We start from the raw sequence: 18435 nt of genomic DNA, 5'->3' as shown, positions 1-18435 counted from the left end.
ACAAATTACGCTACTGTATCTTTTTTTTTTTTTTGCCGAGGCTATTCTGAAATTCTGAGGTCAGTGCTTCTATGGCTTGGTGACAAGGGAATTAACTGCACAAAGATCAGGTGATATTAAAATGAAAAAAAAAAAGCTCACTGGGGAAAAATAGAAGCATTCAATAATGTATGAAGCATCGAGATGCCATTGTTTAAAGTAAAAGAGCTGCAATGCTATTTTTTCATTTTTACACTGACAAATGGAAGCAAGAAAAAAAAAAGGACTTTGTGATGCCTATTAGCAAACATTCTTTGAAAAAAAATACAATCAGATCTCTATGATTAGCTTTTAAAGATGTATTACATAGGATGAGATAACTGGCTATCATATTTTTAACTGCCAGTTACCTGCAACCACGCAGATCATTTCCCCTTGCCTCTGCTTTCTGTCTAGGCTGCAAACCCACGTGTCATGGACTGTATCTCACGGTGACCTCTTGCCCGCACCATAAATCAATGGTAGTTTTGCTGCTGAGCCGCTGTGCTTAGATCAAGCCCTATGTGTATTAATAAATACAAAATCACATAGCAGCTTGGTGCTGTAATCCTGATGGGGCTCTGAGGAGGCTGTCGTCACAAGTGTTGCAGCCTGGTAGCAATTACATCCCGGCACCCACCATTTGCACTTCTGCTCAGCACTGGCTAGTGTAAGACTCTGGTTTGCTTCAACTAATGTAGACTGGGCCTCTTTAATCTCTCCTGGTGATATTTTTACAAGCTGTTTTTTCAGGGGAAGTCATGATACAGGGAGAATACATGATCGGTCTTTCCACAAGGGCTTGATCTTGCAAACTCCTCGCTCAGCAAGACCCTGGGGTACCCAGTGCAGAGTGAGGTCTGGCTGCACTAAACCAGGGATAAAAGGAGCATCTCAGGGAAGACCTGTTTGCTGCCACGTCCCTAAATCTCTCTGAGCAGAGGGGGAGGCTGCAGCAGCACAAGCCCAGGCTGTCAAAGGGCAGAAATCACCACTCTCCCAGCACAACGCTTGCTTCAGACGCAATAACAAATATGATGCCCAAGTCTTAATACATGCTGCAGAAACCAGGTTTCCTGGCTGAGCCATTTACCCATTTCTGAAGATGCAAAGACACAAAACAAATATTATCAGTATGAACATCTCATGAAAGATGGATGAAACCCTCTGTAGGTGTGTTCCCATCCATGCAGGGTGACACGTGGCAGGATGAGGCTCAGGCTGTGCTGCAGCTACGCCAAGTTCACCCACTGCCAAGAAGCCCAGCACAATCACCCAAAAATACCACCCAGAACAGTTTACGATTTGCTTGTGCTCTGCTTTGGCTCTCAGAAGTACTTTGTTTCTGCTGAAAGTATACAAATATATTTAGTAAAACTGACATATCTTATGACTAAAAACTTTGTAACTCTATTTTTGCTATTTGCTTCAGAGAGAGGGCGTGTCTCTGAATCAGTGCAAAGAAGGGACTTTTTATCTATTTGATTCAGAAAATTGTATTTATACATTTCAAAGAGAAATATTTAGCAATATTTAAATGGGCTAAAAATATCACTGGAAGTTCTTGTCTAGGTTTATAATTTTAAACAAAAATAGCTAAAAAGACTCCCTTAATAAAACCAACAAAATAAGAAAATAAGACAGCTTTGAAGGAAAACTAGACAGAACTGTGGTTCTATACAGCAGCAAAGATACCATCACAAGTTGAAAGAAAGAAAATACCCAGCTTATTTGCAGTCTTTTTTTTGTTTTGTTTTGTTTTTTAATGGAGAAAGAACCTGTCTCCAGCTGTAGACTAGAGACCTATTTCCAGTCCATCAAAGAGAGAAACTCGGCACAGACCTGGTCAGCCATGCAGTGCATTTCCATTATAATTTTTTTTCTGAAAGCAACAAGATTCTGTGAAGCTGCATTTGTTCTGTTTTTTCTTGGGTGAGTGATTTTGCATCAATAACAACATTCTCAGTAAAATTTATGCACATACTGATTTCTCAGAGTGTTCTATGTGCTCCCTTCAAAGACAAGAGGTCAACAGTGAAATAGTGGTGCCCATGTGATGGCCACCTGTTCTGGTCAGTAGCAGGTAGAGCTCAGATGAGAGAGAAAAGACATATTAGAGGAACCTGCACAGCTGTATGAGCCAGTAGACAATCTTAAGGATCTTGCCTAACTTGGATCGAGACAGCTGCCATTATTGCTTTAAATGGCAAGATTTGGTTAGGATGCTTCCATATGCTGTCCATGATCTTGTCTGAATTTAGCTGCTAGCAGCATCAGTGCTTGATGGAAGATAGCAGCGGTCCTGAGGACTTACATTTCCTCCAGCCAGAGTTACTCATCCAGTACAGCTGGAGAAGTGCTCTCCTGGCATATGGGACTGGCATGATGCTACAGCTGAAGTACTGCAGGTGCAGCAGAAGGTCCTGTCAAATCAATATTTTACTTTCATCCAGAGTCTAAGGACATATTCTGACCACTGCTATCTCCATGGCTTCTCCTTATTCTTTTGGGAACAGCAGCACTAGTTTACCACCCTGCGTCATCTCCACTTGGGAAACAGCAAGGTGTTGCTGCAGAAAGCGGCCCATTAGCTACACCTCCACAGCCGGGCACAGCTCTGTCGATCCACTGAATTTTCTGTGCACTGGGAAGCCTCAGGAAACTTAAATAACATGAGGGCACCAAACACCGAACCTACTCCCTTTATTTTTTGAGTTAAACTACTTTGCTTTTAGTCTCATCACCCAGTGGGTTACAGGAGAGGGAAGCAGTGTTGGCAAGGTTTGCCTTGCAGCAGGGTGACAGCATGCGAAAGGCTCAGGGAAGCGCTCCAATGCGTGGGCACGCTCCTCAGCAACATCCATTTTCTTCTTCTCACATCTTAGGGGCCTGGAGCCCTCCTGGGTCTGGACAAGTAGTGAGACTGCATAAGAATAATTTGTTTGTACACGGACTTGCAAGGAGCGAGAGCACCGGCAGGGTAAACTGCAAGAGAGATCCAGGAGAGAAGAGTATTTCGTGCATTGAGATGTTTTGGGCTGTGGTTTTGCTTCTCTGCCCTTGCAGGATTGAAGATACTGTAACTGTTTGTATCAGCAGAGAAGAAACCATGGCAACAGAAACTTAGTTCGTACTTTAATTTATTGCCATCGAGATATTTGCCAAGTGCCAACTCCCTGGGAAAAATGCATTTTTCATCAGTACACAGAGAAATTAGCATCAGAAGAATTAATGCACTTAATAACTGTCAAGGAACACCGAGAAATGTGCCTGAGACATGAAGACAACTGTGTTTATGAGTCCCTTCCACCTATAGCAAATATCAGCTAACAGGATAAATGCCACTGCAAGTTTGCATCATGATTTGGTGTCATTTTAAATTTAAGTGAAGCAAGGATTTTCTTTATTTAGCTAATGCTGGAAGTGACATAATGAATAAAGGGCACAAGCTCCTGTGTTGCAGATCTTTCAGCCTTAAACCTAGGAGGTGAGGACATTTCCCAAATGGGTCAAGTCACAAGCAAAGGTAGCTATTTTGTACCCAGAGAAGAAGGGTTGTGTAACACAGATGGAACTGGTCGGACCCTTTATGCAAACATCCTTGGGACTCACCCCATCTCCTCCTCCTCCTCAATTTTCCTCCTTCTTCTAAGCAAGGAGCCACTGAAGCCCACTAGCATTGCTGTGCCAGCACCTCCCAGCCAGGAGAGCTCTCATGAAGCACAGGAGGCTGCTATTTCACAGGTGGCAAAGCAGCAACACAGAAAATTTATGCATGGCTATAAGAGATCCAGGGGTTATTCTGCTGGGCTGAGTGCTCCCGAGCCCACTCTGATGCTCCATTCCCTGGCTTAACTCCAGGGTTATCCTCCTGCTCCCCCACAATCCCAAGAGCACAACTTCTCTGTATTGCTTTGGTATTTCCCCTCCTGCCATATCACAGCCTGCTAATTTGAAGTGACAGAAAACAAGCAGCCAGCTGCCCAGAGCATCACCAGGTTTTACATCCTTATCTCGAGAGAGGGACAAAAAGAAGTAACTTTTCTCCCCACCACTAATGTTGAATCACAGCTAATGCACTAAATATACAACACATGGACTTCAAATACAATTAAGAGAAATACAGGCAGCATCCTATGTCTATGAATATTTTTGAAGGAATGCCTAATTCTGCTTTTTTTTTTTTTAATATACAGCATCACCGACAGATAAAAACACCTACTATCAGACTCATATTGCAGAACTGAGTCCTGGGTTTGCTTTCAGGACCTACAGAGACTTTAGGAAATTTGGTTTGTGATGGGCCTGTTCTTCCATCTGAAGCAACAGCTTGTTCATACATGTCTAAAGGACGGTGTTTTCAGACGTATTCTGACCTGGAGCCAGGCTTCCTCCTCCAAATTATTAGACACCATTTGCTCACAGTGAAGGCTGTATTGCCGAAATTCATACTGTGTGTTAGTCTGCAAGCTGGTAACAAACTGACCACTTTATTCAGCCTCATGGTTTTAGCAGGGAACATTATTTAGTACCACATACAAAATGGCATCTTTACCATGAGAAAAATAGCAACTGATTCATTGTTCAGCTGACAGGGGAAATTACCTCCATCACTGGGTGATTCATCTTGATTCATCCCACGGCTGGAATCATGAAGGAATAATTTAAAGTCAGTTCAACATATCAGTAAGCTTTAAACAAACTACAGCCACTGGGCATCGCTATGGGCAGCTTGGGAAGGCCTGTGCTTTGTACAGATTGCTGATGGACAGAAGCAAAATGTGAGGCTAGCTCAGCTGCAGAGCAGCAGTACTGCAGAAGCAGAAGTATAGTTATAGAAATGGATGATGTTCCCTCACCCAAGGTTCACTAAGGAAAGCCAGCTCTCAAGGGAGAAGGTAGAAAAAGAAGCAAGCTGGAGAAAAGGAATCAAAATTTTATTGTAGGCAAAGCAAGATCTGTGCAGGGAAAGAGTGACAAAAATTGAGCTGCTACATGTGCTGATGAGACAAATAGGACAGGACATGGTAGATATCCTAAAATAGTGCAAGGCCTGGTGCATGCCTTCTTGCACATTAGCCAAGCAGAGGACAGGTAACAAAAGGAAAATCATGCAAGCCAGAAGCAAATACAAGGGAAAGGAAGTTAGAAAAGCAGCCATAAAAAGCAGATAATCCAGGACCCAGTAACACTGAAAAATATAAGATAGGGATAACCAAAATGACAGCCAGGAAAATAACTCAATGATCAGAAAGATTCAGGTCCTCTGATGGGATGGGGTAGCAGGGGTGACCTTACAGACAAAGAGCAGAGTATTTATCTGCCACAGAGCACCATTTGTTTCAGGATCCTGCTATGGTCTGGACAAAGGGCTGCACGAGACAATAAGGCAGTGTATATTGTTCCCATGGCACAGCTTTAGCGTGACCAGAAACATGGGGCTTTATAACACTATTCTAGGACAAGCTAGAAACCGTGCTGTGGTGCCAAGGGGAACACACAGAGGGCAGCCCTATGGAATGGACCAGATTATTGATTCTCTAAGTGAATGCTCTGAAACACTGTAATTGCTGTCTGGGATGCATTATTGCAATATGAGGGTTTTAATGGAGAGTTAAGAGCAATGCTGACCTTTAAATACCCTACGCATTCTAAGGCCGCACTAGATGATTTTACACCAATTATTTATTAGCATTATAAGCAAAAGAGTTATTATCATTCATGAATTCTGTAACAGTCAATTTGTTTCTCTGCCCAGAGCCTTGAAGTGCCTAGTTCACAATTTCTTAGAGATGTAACCATAGGAACTAAGTGGTTGCCAGCACAAACCTTCATAATTAATGATGATAAGCTTTCACCCTATTGAGTGATACTGAAATGTATACAGAGTCGATGAAATACACCTCAAGGGCCATGGGACCCTGAAGGCAGCAGTACATCGACTTACTGTATGTAACACTTACATACTGCCTGAGTGAGTATATTGGCTCAGCCATGCATTCTTGAAACTCTCCCACAAAGAAGCGTGCTATGAAATGGAAGACCAAGAAGGCAGATTTTCTGCCCTAGAAAACAGAGATCCCTCTGAGCTGTAACAGAGAGCAAAAACAGTGCCCCTGCTCCCTGAGCATCACGGAGGAAAGGGAATTAGCAGTGGAGAGGGGCCACAACCCTGCCAGGGGCAGTGGGAGCAGCAGGGCAGCACCAGGTCCCTTGCCCTGGATTGCTAGGGTAGCTGCAGCACTGAAGGGTCATGCTCTGCCATGCAGTTTGGAGCAGCCCCCAGAGCTGGACCCAACTCCCTTCCCATAGTAGAGTACTCACCTCACAGGAGGTATTTAGCTGTAGATACCTCCTGCAGGACCAAGCACAAGGCAGTCAAATAGCTTCTGTGGGTATCCTTCCCATCCCCCTCACTCTGTTCCCCTCCAAAGAGTTTTTTTTCCTAAGCATCTGGTGCTGAGGATAGACAGCTCCACTGCAGATGATCTTCCTCAAGTGGGTGTGTGGTTTCCAAGCAATAACTTGACTTTTTCTAGGAACATATACAGGGACAAAAACACTCCATCCCTGGAGGTGATAATTTTATATACTTATATACCATGCCATGAAAGAATGCTTTTGCTCTTGCTTGCCTGTAACCAGCAAGGCACAAGACCTTCTTATGGGGAAAATTTTTCAGTAACTCCGCAAATTAGGCTCTCAAACTGCTTTCTTGCAAAGGCCAGTGTAGTCACCAGGAGCAAGGCAGGGGGAAGTCAAAGGGCTCTTGCAGATTGAGCCTGGCACTGTGGGTCCAGAAAGCTCAGCTGTGGATCACCAGATGGCCTGATCAGCCCTGACGACTGCCTGTTTTAACGTGCATTTAAAAATGCAGCCCAACCAAGGTGCACTGTCCACTTGCAAACTGCTTTACAGTTACAGGTAGCAGATCACAATACTCTTTGGGAAAAAGGGGGAGAAACCAACAGGGTTGAGACGCCTGCAGAATTCCCAGTACACTTTGCTTGTGAAGAACTGCAGCAGCTCCTACCAAGCACAGCCCAGCACAGTTCAGTGCGAACTGCACAGAGCAGCCAAGATGACAAGTGACAGCAGGAGCTGAGAAGCAGTGTGTGCGCACAGACCCGGGGTCCAGCTCTGCTCCCCGGCCGGCTGGGCTGGGAGTGCTGGAGTCTCGAGCTGCAGGCAAGAGGCACAGGAACTTATGGCAGCTGGGATGAAAGGCTCAGCACATCTCAAAGACATCTTCATTTACTGCTTCAAGAGAAACCTCTACAAGGATTAAATGTTCCTTAAAAATCAGAAACAAGATCGAGATGACTCTTCCCACCGCATGTTAGTGTGGAAATCGGAGGCATCCTTGCAAATGGTTTGGGGTTTCACAAGGTGGTTCTGTCACAGGAAGATGTAAGAGACTTTCCCATTTTTGAGATTCTTCCTAGAGGGATTCTGTAGAAGATCATCAGTGTGCTCCAGTTTCAGAGATGGAAACTGTTACTTGCCTACAAGGAAGCGGAGAACACGAGGATGGTCACATGGGGCCTGACCAAAAGTGACCAGAGCCTTTATGCTGCTGGGGAAACTGCTTAGGGAGAGAGTGCAGGGCAGTGCAGGCAGCAGGTGAGGGGCTGAGGTGTATCTCCTACTGTGCAGCATAGAGGGAGCAAAGGGGCTTCCCGAGCCGATGGGATCAGCCTTGCAAAGGAACATAAATGAGGACTTGCCATTTAAATGTTTTCTGAAGGAAAATATCTGAAGATGGACACAGAAATAGCTTCCTTTCATCTTTGGGGAGTGCTACTACAGAGAAATTAAGTGCTTCAGGAGATAGATAGTATAGTCTGGGTACACTTCTGCTCATAGATATATACATACTCATCAATTTCTATCTAAGCTGTCTATATAGAGCACCTTGCATTAAAAAGCCCCCATTTTGCTTCTGTAGTGCAGTAATGCTAACAATACAGAAGCACATCTGAGTATTTGACTTCATTAAGTAAGCCACACTGATCCTTTAAGCAGGTTGTTGGTTATCTTGATCATCAGAAACACTCAGAATCCTCTATGTTTAAATGTATCTGTCTTCAATTTGGTATAGATACACAGTCACTGGCAGATAACATTGTCACACAAGTTAATAAGCTCCTGCTGCTAGATAAACACTTAGAGGAAGATTCACATTTGAATTTTTATCCTGTTGGCTTTAATGAGATACCATCAGCTTAAGTTTGGCCCCATATTTAGATGTCATTAAGAGAAGCTCTATACAACCATAACAACAATAAATGTTCCCAATAATTTTTAGAATAATTTCTACTGGAAATAGGCTTTTCTTGCAGACACACATTTCTTTGCAGACTTCATGGAGCATTGCATTGGCAGGTAAGGAACCACATGCACTGAGGATGGGACTGAGGGATTTTGTGGAGTGACCCAGGACTTGGCCACCTCGTGGGGGCCAGGTGCACCCCGAAGCAGAGATGCAGCCTGTGCACACATGGTAGCGATGTCCTCTGTCCAAAGCACTGGTGTTAGTGCATGACATGATCCTGGTGCACAGTGTACAAATCTGGTCACCTAGCCACACGGGCAGGAGAGGTTTGGGCCTGCTGAGAGCCTCCATTTATAGCGGTTCGAGCTCCTTCATGCTCTGGCACACAGGACACTGTCCATTTTTCCCCAACAGTGGCTGCTCCCTGCAGCAACAAAAGGCTCAAACCAGCCAGCGTTACTGTTCTTCCTCTCTTTTTCTGCTTTATATGCTGCTGAATTCCAGTGTGTCCATCCCTTTCTTGGTGACCTCTGAGGGTTTTAACATCTCCAAAACTCATTTTCTCCTTCATATTCCAGCAGCGATAACTTGGAGGAGTAATAATTTGGCCATATACATATATTTATATCCTATCATATTATACTCTAAACAACTGCCTCTGGGTACAAGAAACCACATTAAAATATATGCAAAGTAAGTTAATAAATGTCAGATAGTGGTCCCAAATACAAACTGTGCTTCTCAGCCCCCAGGCTAGAAATCTGAATAAACTGATATTCATTGCACTGTGCCCTGAAGGTTAAACTTAACCTTTGTTAGACAAACAAAGAACACTGATATTTTTTCTAAATAAGAAGGGTTGATGGCATAAATAACCAAAGCTTAGACCATCTGATATATCTTATGTTAAGGGTTTAAGCAGAGGAAGAGAAGTTATAATATTTCTAGGAGAGGAGAAGCAGACAGGCTGTACAGAATAAATCAATATATCTAGAGGTCAGAGGCATCCACTGAGAGACACCATCACCCTGTTTCCATACTTACTTTCTTTGCAGTTCCGGGTCCATACCTGTTGAAGGGTTGATCTCAAAGTCCCCTTGGAGGAACGGCTCCCCTCCAACACCCTGCTTTTGGCGTGTTTCCAGGTCCACTCAGAGCAAGACCCAAGTTTTACTCTTCCACGTATCAGAGAATTAGGGCTTGAGATCTGGATGTGAGTAATTTCACCAGAGATAAACCTTGTCAGAAGTACTTTAATCCGTAAGAAGCATTTCAAATGCCAGACCCATGTCCATGTTGCAAAGACCCCAGCTCAACTTCTGGACTTAGCCCGGAATTAACATTCACCTCTAAAGTCTGGTAGTTTTAGACAATCTCTGCCTAAGTACCCAATCTATTTTATGCACACCTCTCCAAAGTCAAGGCATGTTAGCAGGATCCCGTCTAAATAACAATTTAGACACAAGGTAAGAATGATATAAAGCTTCCAAAGACTATTTTTCTTATTAGCTCAATATGATGTTTACCTAGAAATTTATGTCCAGCCAGGGCCTCCTTAGATGCAGCATCTGTATCTCTCCTGAGAAGCAAAGATTGGCGTGCACCAAGGTCACATCACTTCTGTGAGCTGCACGCTCAGTGAGATGAGGGCTCCAAAACCTCAATACCTTTGACAAAAGCAAAAACATCACAACCATAAACTCAGTTCCACCTAGCAAGCATAAATTTACATAAAAATATGGTCACGTGCAGCTGGTACTCACATTCATATAGCTTGCATAGAAGGCATGATATCTGAGCTCCTCTCTGTGCTTCTCCACACACAAGAGAACTGTTAAAGTAACATACAGAAAAAAGAAGAGAAGCTCTAAGGGCCTGATGGAGCTCTAGCTGATGGAGGAAAGGTTTACAGTCTAATACTCACAAAGAGACTTATAGAAAAATTCTGGAGTGACCTATAGAGAAAGCAGTGCCACACTTCCCCATGAATGTAAAAATTGAAGAGACAGTTGGGGAGAATCCTAGCCCCTGTGTGGTTTTCTCCCCTGGAAACAGAAGAACTAAGTATACTGAAAGACCGTTTGCTTCCTCACAGGTTGGTCAGCAGGGTTTCCACTTTTCCTTGGGCTCTTTTTAGTCTTTGCAATACGAAATCAAGGCACATGCTCCTCTTGCTTTTTTTGGCTGAGTATCTGCATTGCTTCATATTTCTCTGGGCTGTGCTGCCTTTTCCTGCCTGTGCTTTTGTTCTGCTCTCTAACCTGTCCTGCATGCCTTTATCTGTGGATTCTTTTTTATCATCTGAAAACTTCTAACCCGTGTACATATCCATCTTTCCAGCTCAACAATAAATAATGTGAATATGAGCAGTACATGCTCCAGCTGTAAAGTGCTGTGTGTGGTAGGGGCTGCCTCCCACACTTGATTGCTTTAATTTACCCATTTTATTTCTCTTCACATAACTAAGTGAATTCTTTCTCTACCTAGGTCATGCTTGCTAACCTTGGAGATCTTTTTATTTGTGTTTCTTTACAGGATGCTTCAAGTTCTTCTGAATTAGTTCCAAATTTTCTCAAGGTCTACCAAAAGACATTCTTTTACTCTGTATTTGGCAAAGTGAGATAGGCTGCTTTATTCTGCGTGCCTGAATGCTCTGAAAGTGAGATAAAAGAACCTCCTGGAAAACAGAAATGAGTGGTCCAGCCTGGCACAGCCCTGATGGAAGAGGGCTGTGCCCTCCTAATCTGTACCCCATCCTAATCTGAAGGAAGGTGTTAGGGACATTATCCTAGGAGCAAGAGAACAGTGTAGATTTGGAGACTATATGGGCTTAGTTTTAATAGAGAAACAGAATAAAATATATACTGCGGTGCTGCTCACCATAGGGGACCCAGTGGCCAGAGGCTGCCCAACCCTACGAGAGCAAGGATTGCAGAGCCAGGAGAGTCATTAGGACATCTACTTTCCTTGCTGCTTTACTAAGATGAGTTACACATCACTAACTAATCCAGAATGACTCTCATGGACCACTGTTGTTCGGCAGAGGCCAATCAACAGGATTTTTTAATGTTTTTCCATGTTGTTTCAAGAAAAATGAATTCAGGTGCAGAGACAATGCCTTGTAAACTGCCTGCAATAAGACACCTTGTATTAGGAAAGTACAGAAGTATGATTGTTGATCATCTAATTAAATTTCAGGCTAAGTTTGCTGTAATTTCAGTTACTGATGTGTTCTGAGTGAATCACAAACATTTTGAAATAAGAGGCTAGTATGACAACTGTGCACAATGATACAGAAAATAAAGGCCTTTTCCATGCCAATTGGAAATAAATCCACAGTTATTTAAATAAATACATGAATTATTTATAGAACTTCTGTAGCACCAAGATGCTGATGCAGACACTATCATAACAGAGAATATAAAAGCAGAAACTAAATATGTGACTTAACTGCCAATAATCCTGTAACATGTCTAAAGAAATAGTGCCTTGTTTACTACGGCAAACTATTGCCCCAGCAGACAGTGGCCATGAGTTTTTCTATATTATGTTCACGCAATCAGCTAGACTACATTAATATCCTCATACTATATATTTTAGTCCTAAAGTTGAAACTTTGTTAATGTTATTATACAGAGAAAATAGCTGTTGAATACATCCAGCCAGATGTGCTCATTTCCGTCATAAGCTTTACAAGAGTTTTAATGCCTCCCACTGAAAAGTCAGCATTTTGCAAGATTAAAAAAAAAAAAAAAGTTGAAAACAATTAAAAAATACAACTTCAATAAACTTCTTCCATGGGAACAGTCTTCTACAGTGAGGGCAATTATGCCTTTTAAAGCAAAGCTTCCACTGTTCTGTTGCGAGTTGCACTTAAATGGGGACCGAACTCATCATCTCGTCATTTAAACATCTGTAAATAGTCTAAAAGCAGGACACTAGATCTGGATAATAAATCTCTGCAAAAGTGTTCACTGATATTTTGTGCAAATTAGAGCTAACTCCATGACAGCATCATAACTCTCTGCTCCTCACAAATGGTCTGGAACGGTAGATATTTCTGCTAAACGGTGGCATTTTGGCTGCCTTGAGTGAAAGCTGAGGGAAAATGGCTGATGCAAGGTGTAACTAAAAACTGGTTCAAATCAGTAACTGGGCCTTGGTAGATTCAAAACAGAATCTGTGGAAAAGTGTGTGAACCACACTACCTTGCTTCAGCGACCCACTGCTAGGGTTGTATTATTTCAATTATATCCTGCCATGCAGCTATTAATAAAAGAAATGAAATGATAACCTAGAGATGTTACACTTGCTGCATGTGTGGCATTAATGATGGTTTCATCCCATCTCATCCCATCTGTAACAGGGCATAACTTAAATAATATCCTTTTAAAACACAACTGGACTCTCTACTTTTAAGAGAGGGAATCAGTCCACTGGTGCTTACATAAAGGCAGAGCTGCCGCACAGAAGCACAGCAGATAAACACAATTTCCAGAGGATCTCTTAATTGACTGCACTTGTGGAAGATGCATCAAAATGTCCCAAAATGAGCACATAGTTGCTTTTTTAATTTGCTGACGGTTTGCCCCCAGGTAAACCTCTAGCACACTAATAGTTTTTTCTTGGCCAACATAACCATTATAGATTTAGTATCTTTCTTTGCTAAATAAAAGGAACATTTACAATAGCTGCTGGCTAGAAAATTAACCAAGTGAACTCTTCAATTTGTCTGTCCCTGTCTGTCTCCCTCATTAATTTTTTATGGAAATCAAAGACTAATTCTGTCTCTCTGCTTGTAATCACATTCAAAACATGCTCATGACTCAGTAATCTGCTTATGAACATTGACGTTCTTTGCAGTAACTCTGCAGACACCCACATTTGGGGCGGTCTGAATGCTCACACAGCTTGCAGTTGCCAACACAATTTTTTTCCTTGCTGTTTTTGTCGTCTTAGACTTTCCCCTCCATTATAAAAGCTAACGGGATGAACAGGAAACCCATCAAGCCAAAGTTAGAAGTCATAAGAAGCTATTCACCACCCTGCAAAACCCTGGTAAGCAATTTCTGATGGCTTTATTCAAAAAGTGAAATTGCTGCTGGTGCCTTATCAAAACAAGCCCAGCCTGAAAGGCCAGATGTGAAATCCCACACTTATTATCTCAATGCAAGGGAAGTCGGATCCAAATTTGATATTTTGGCTTGAGCAAATGCAAATAGCACAGTTCCTCTGCATACAGAACATTCTGTGGATGAAGTTTTATTTTGAAATTAAACTAGTTGCCAAAATGTTAACTTTCTGAGCTGTGTTCAGCATCATAATTATCTGTTTCAGCCAGTAATCGCTTGCCTTCATACAGCGGGGAGATCTAGTTATTATTCCTCATTCTGCCCCAGTCAAAAGGCCTCTGGGGAGGAACTGTGAGCAGGTATCCATGTCACCTTCCCACCAGCTACTGGAAAAAAAAGTGGCCAAGGTGAATTCACATTTAATGGCAATACCATAATTTGTGTGCTCCTTGATGAGAAGAGACAAAAGGCAGTGAGGAACAAAGGACAAGGAACCGCTCCGTAGGAGCACAAGGTACACAGCTGGGCTCATCATTGTTATCCTTTTAGCTGCATTTTGATGGCTTAGCAACACAGCTAATTTTACCTAAGAGAGAAATGGTGAAGCAAATAGATAATACTTCTCTATTAAGCAAATGTACTTTTATTTATAGCCAGACTTTGGATCACAAAAATAAAAGAGAGGAGCACAGAGCTTTTTTTCTATTTTTGTGTATAATCAGTATAAATGCTTTTCCACATTCAAAACATGCACAAAAATCAACTATCTTGCAGCATGCGAATTTTTTTCTGACTTTGTGGACAGCACAAAGACACTGGTAGGAGAGTTTGTAGCAAAATAATTTGAACGTTTCTACTTAAAACCTTGCTCTGTACACAACAAACATACATGTATGTATTGCACAGAGTTCTGGTAATGTATTCTAATGTTCCCTCATGCTTCCTGCAATCATAGTCCCCAGAGCATAATATTTTGGAAGAAGCTAATTTGTCATATCATCTAAAGAAAACAAGCACAGTCTTCCCAGCTCCGCTCACAGAACAACACATAAAAACAGAAAGGATTTCTTTATTCCTAAAGAATGAGCCATGAGTTGCCTAAAAATAAGCTTTGAGAAGCACATAAAAATAAACACCGCAAATATGAATGAGAGAGAATTCTAAATGAGACATTTATTAGATCCAGGAAGGCAAAGGAATAACTCAGCAACATGTGCCTTCTTTTCAAAACTAATTCTGTTTGATTTGACATGTTCGTTTTTGTGTGTTGATGGCTCGCAGGGATTTGCTGAAGAGATGTGGTCATGGGGATGTGCAAGTGGGTCAGAATGACATGTTTCTGCAAGCTGAATCACATCATTTTTTTAACAATTACCTCCTGGAGAAAGTGTAAGGACAAAAACATGCCACTGCCAGCTAAGCAAAACCTCTCCTGAAAGTACTTGTGCAGAACGTACTGTACTTCTGCTTATTTGCCCCGGTTTTTTGTTTTATTTTGCCAACTACAGTATTTCCATATTAATGCAGTGCATGCTCATTTTAGGCTTTAAAACTGGGTCAACATACACAGAAAATTCACACCAAACTGCAGATCCTGAGCACAGATAAGCAGAGTTGTCAAAATATTCTCATCACCAAGTAAATTTGTGCTTCGAGCAAAACCAACAGCCTGGAAAACACAAGTGCCCTGCAAGCTATCAATTAGCCCTTACATCAGGATAAACTTGTGTCAAGAGGAAATTACTTCCATTTTACGTGAAGAAATTCAGCGCTGCTCTGACTTACAGAAAAGGACAGCTTAGGAAAAACTCCCCTTGCCCAAAGAAGGTGTATTCTTGCTGTGGTCTTTGATAAGATCCTATACGGGAGCTCCTATAACCTCAGTGGGGTACAATTTAATCTGAGCATCTTTAGAGATTTCAAAGATTTCCCATTCGTCATCAAGATGAAACAAAAATGCTTTCAGGAGATACTCTCACAAAACCCACAAAGTCTCCCCAAAGCAACCCAGAGCTTCATGACTGAGGCAGCAGTTTGGTTGCTGGACTTCCCACACAAACCCCAGGTCCAAGTCAGAGGTAGTGGGGCGATGAAACAGTTCTCCCAGCCCTTGTGCAATTACCTGTCCAAGGCTATCTGCAATTTAGGGGAAAATACTGTTTTTCAGGGAATGGGTATTTTACGAACAAAATCGATCTCCAAACATCATACTGCATAAGGTGCTTGTAGCATCTTTAGATGAACCAGCAATTGCACCTCATTCCAGTGTGCCTGACAGGCTGTGTGGCAGCTGGGTACAACGTCAGGGCTGCAGGCTCACGGGGATTTCTGAAAGTACAGAGGGGTTGCTGCTCATACTGCCCGCGCTGTTCTGGACCTTTCAGTTACAGCAGGAAAATTTCATTTGCTATCTATTGTTAATCTCGGTAACCCTGCCTGCGAATCCAGTACCGTAACCAGGGTCCCACTGTTCTTGGAAATGTGAATGACATGTAGGAAACCAAAGAGCAGCTGTATGGAAACCTCAGCATTGGGTGCAGTATGAACTCTGGTCTTTCTGGGGTCATCCAGATGAGAGCACCCAACACAAACTGTTCCAGTCCACCCTGAAGTCCATCGCTTTCAGCAAGGGTCACTGCTCCAGAGCGCGCTTTTCACCAGGAACATATGCCAAGTTAACAAAAGGTCTGCAATGCCAGTGAAACCTATAGATTAACTGTTTTTCAGTGAAACCAATTCTCCACAACAACCTGGATGTCACCACCTTCCTACAAACACTCTAGAGAGCTCCCTCCTTCCCCTGCTGGTCTCTATCTCGCTTTCAGCCTTCTAGGCCCATGAGCCCTTTGCTTCAGAATAACAAGATGAATCAAAAATACGGAGACATTACTAAAGCTGCAGGAAGAATGCAACATTTTTAAAGTTTCTTTCATTTGCAATGGCTCGAATTGGGCTTCCTATCTTTTTTAAGCTTCTCTTACTGCCTCTGATTAAAGAATTCATTTTATTTGAGTAACACATGCAGAGATGTATTCAGATATATTCAGACACAAAACTGTGTCTGAACTACATTTTTTTTCATTAATTTTAACAAAATTGGCATCTGTTGGTTTTCCTGATCTTTGGAATGGATCTAAGATAAGAAAATATTCAGAGCACTGTTATCCCAGGCTATGCTTATCAGCCATGATTCTCAGCTCCGTATCAGAGTCAGGTGGTAATAAGCAGGTGACCTTTTCCCTTCCTGTAGATATTCACACAGGCCTGTATGGGTGGTAATAAAGTCTACTTAAACCACGTGAATCTAATAGTGGATGGTTTGGATGCAAAGATGAAACCTTTGAACTGAAGGGTAGGTGGAAATGTATTAAAGGCTATTTCTTTACCTCCAGTTATGGGAGGTGTATTCCTAACTACTGCAAGTTATGCTTAGATGGAGAAAAGCATCTTGCTCGTGAGTCAAAACATGGCACCACAAGATAAAAGGCAGAAGTGTTGGCTCCATAGAATGCAATAGAAAAATTCCCATAGACATGGGTGAAGCCAGGGCTTCCTCCCAAAATATTGGCCATATCTCTGCCTTCCTGTGCTGACATTTTCCTGCTCTAGTGCCACTTTTTCCTCTTCTTTTACATGACACCCTCCTAACTTAATCCTTCCTCCATTTTTGATGTCCTTTATGACATCTCGTTTAAAGGTACCGCCTTGCCCCAGCACATCTTTGTCTGTTTCTCTTTCTTTTCCCTTTTCTGTTTGCATCATTTTTGAGGCCACTGAAAAAGAAAATGAACATTTGCCATCCCTGGAGGTATTTAAAAGACATGTAGATGCGGCCCTTCAGAGCAGGGTTTAAGAAGCATGGTAATGTTGGGTAAACCATTGGACTTGATGATCCTAGAGGTCTTTTCCAACCTTAATGATTCTATGATTCTATGATTTACAGTGCTGTGTCTTCCCAGCTGAATGAGGCAAAAGAAATCAAAACCCACCTCCCTTTTCCCAACCAAGAACCTTTCAAGGCTTTTGGTCCTATGAGGAGGCTGATCTCACAGACCTGAAATTTGCTCAGATGTATTTTCCCACACTAGTCGTAATTTAGTGTCATTGGCTGTACGTGGATCCCAGCCCCAGTCCCGCCTGTCTAGTCTCCGAATAATACTGCAATACACTGCTGGTTGAATGCCACAGGGGCACCTCTGTCTTAGACTCCAACAGGATTTAATGAACAGGGAAATATCCTTTTTGAAACACAGGAAATTCAGGCTACTGAATGGGGTAAATGTAAATTGAATGCTCAAGATCAGTTGATTTTTTTAAAAAAAAAGTGTTATGGATAAACTAATTTCTAACAAGATACTTTTTCTAACAAGACATATTCCCCCTCCAGTTTCAGTACTGCCAATATAGTGCTATAGTGCTACATCTATTAGTATGACACACAGGATGGATGGGTCAGAAGAGTTCAGTCTTAAATTTGTAGGAAAAATGATGTTGTATGTATTTTCCAGTTCTTGTCTGTGTTAAACTCTCCATCTTGAGACATGCAACATTTACCAGCTTACATATTTGACATTTCCTGCAGTCCTTGTTTTGACTGAATGCCCATTCTCCTTCTGCTTTGGACTATTTCAGAGCCTGTTAACAAGGGAAAATAGAAATGGCCAGGAAAATAAATTACCTTTTGAAAAAGATCACAGTAGTGCAGACATGTTTCTGAGTAACAGGACTTAGAAAGGAGATAGCAATTGCAAACATATGTTTAAAAGTACCTGGACAAAGTGACTTGGCATTACAAATTGGCTTTGTGTTTATTCAAAGGCATCGGTTTGTCTTGTGTTAATAGTTAACAATTGATTCAAGTAGTAGTTAATAATAATCAATAACAGTTAATAGTTAATTCCATTTTAAAATAGTATTATTTATATTATTTAAAATTATTATTTAATACAAATATTAAATAATGAAAATCAATAATAGTTACTAGTTAATTCAAGTCACCTATATAATGTTTAAGGGACCTGTGTAAAAGAGAACTTGTTTTCAAGACTACAACGTCAATGAGCTATTGCA

The 18435-nt window shown here is 41.9% G+C and overlaps 1 long non-coding RNA gene across 2 annotated transcripts; it reads right to left on the bottom strand.

Annotated features, from left to right (window-relative positions):
* Positions 1 to 1543: 1543 nt before the first annotated feature.
* LOC135315348 (uncharacterized) lies at positions 1544 to 18177 on the bottom strand. Of its 2 annotated transcripts, XR_010374801.1 has the most exons (5): positions 18044 to 18177; positions 10057 to 10124; positions 9820 to 9960; positions 9338 to 9500; positions 1544 to 4661 (listed from the first exon to the last, which is right to left on the bottom strand). It is a non-coding gene; the product is annotated as an uncharacterized LOC135315348 (long non-coding RNA). The 2 variants fall into 2 exon arrangements; XR_010374802.1 differs by lacking the exon at positions 10057 to 10124.
* Positions 18178 to 18435: the final 258 nt, after the last annotated feature.

This window comes from Phalacrocorax carbo, chromosome 11 (assembly GCF_963921805.1).
Source record: "Phalacrocorax carbo chromosome 11, bPhaCar2.1, whole genome shotgun sequence".
Taxonomy (NCBI): Eukaryota; Metazoa; Chordata; class Aves; order Suliformes; family Phalacrocoracidae; genus Phalacrocorax; species Phalacrocorax carbo.
Note: the sequence above shows the minus strand (reverse complement) of the source record. Positions and strands in the feature narration are given on the sequence as shown.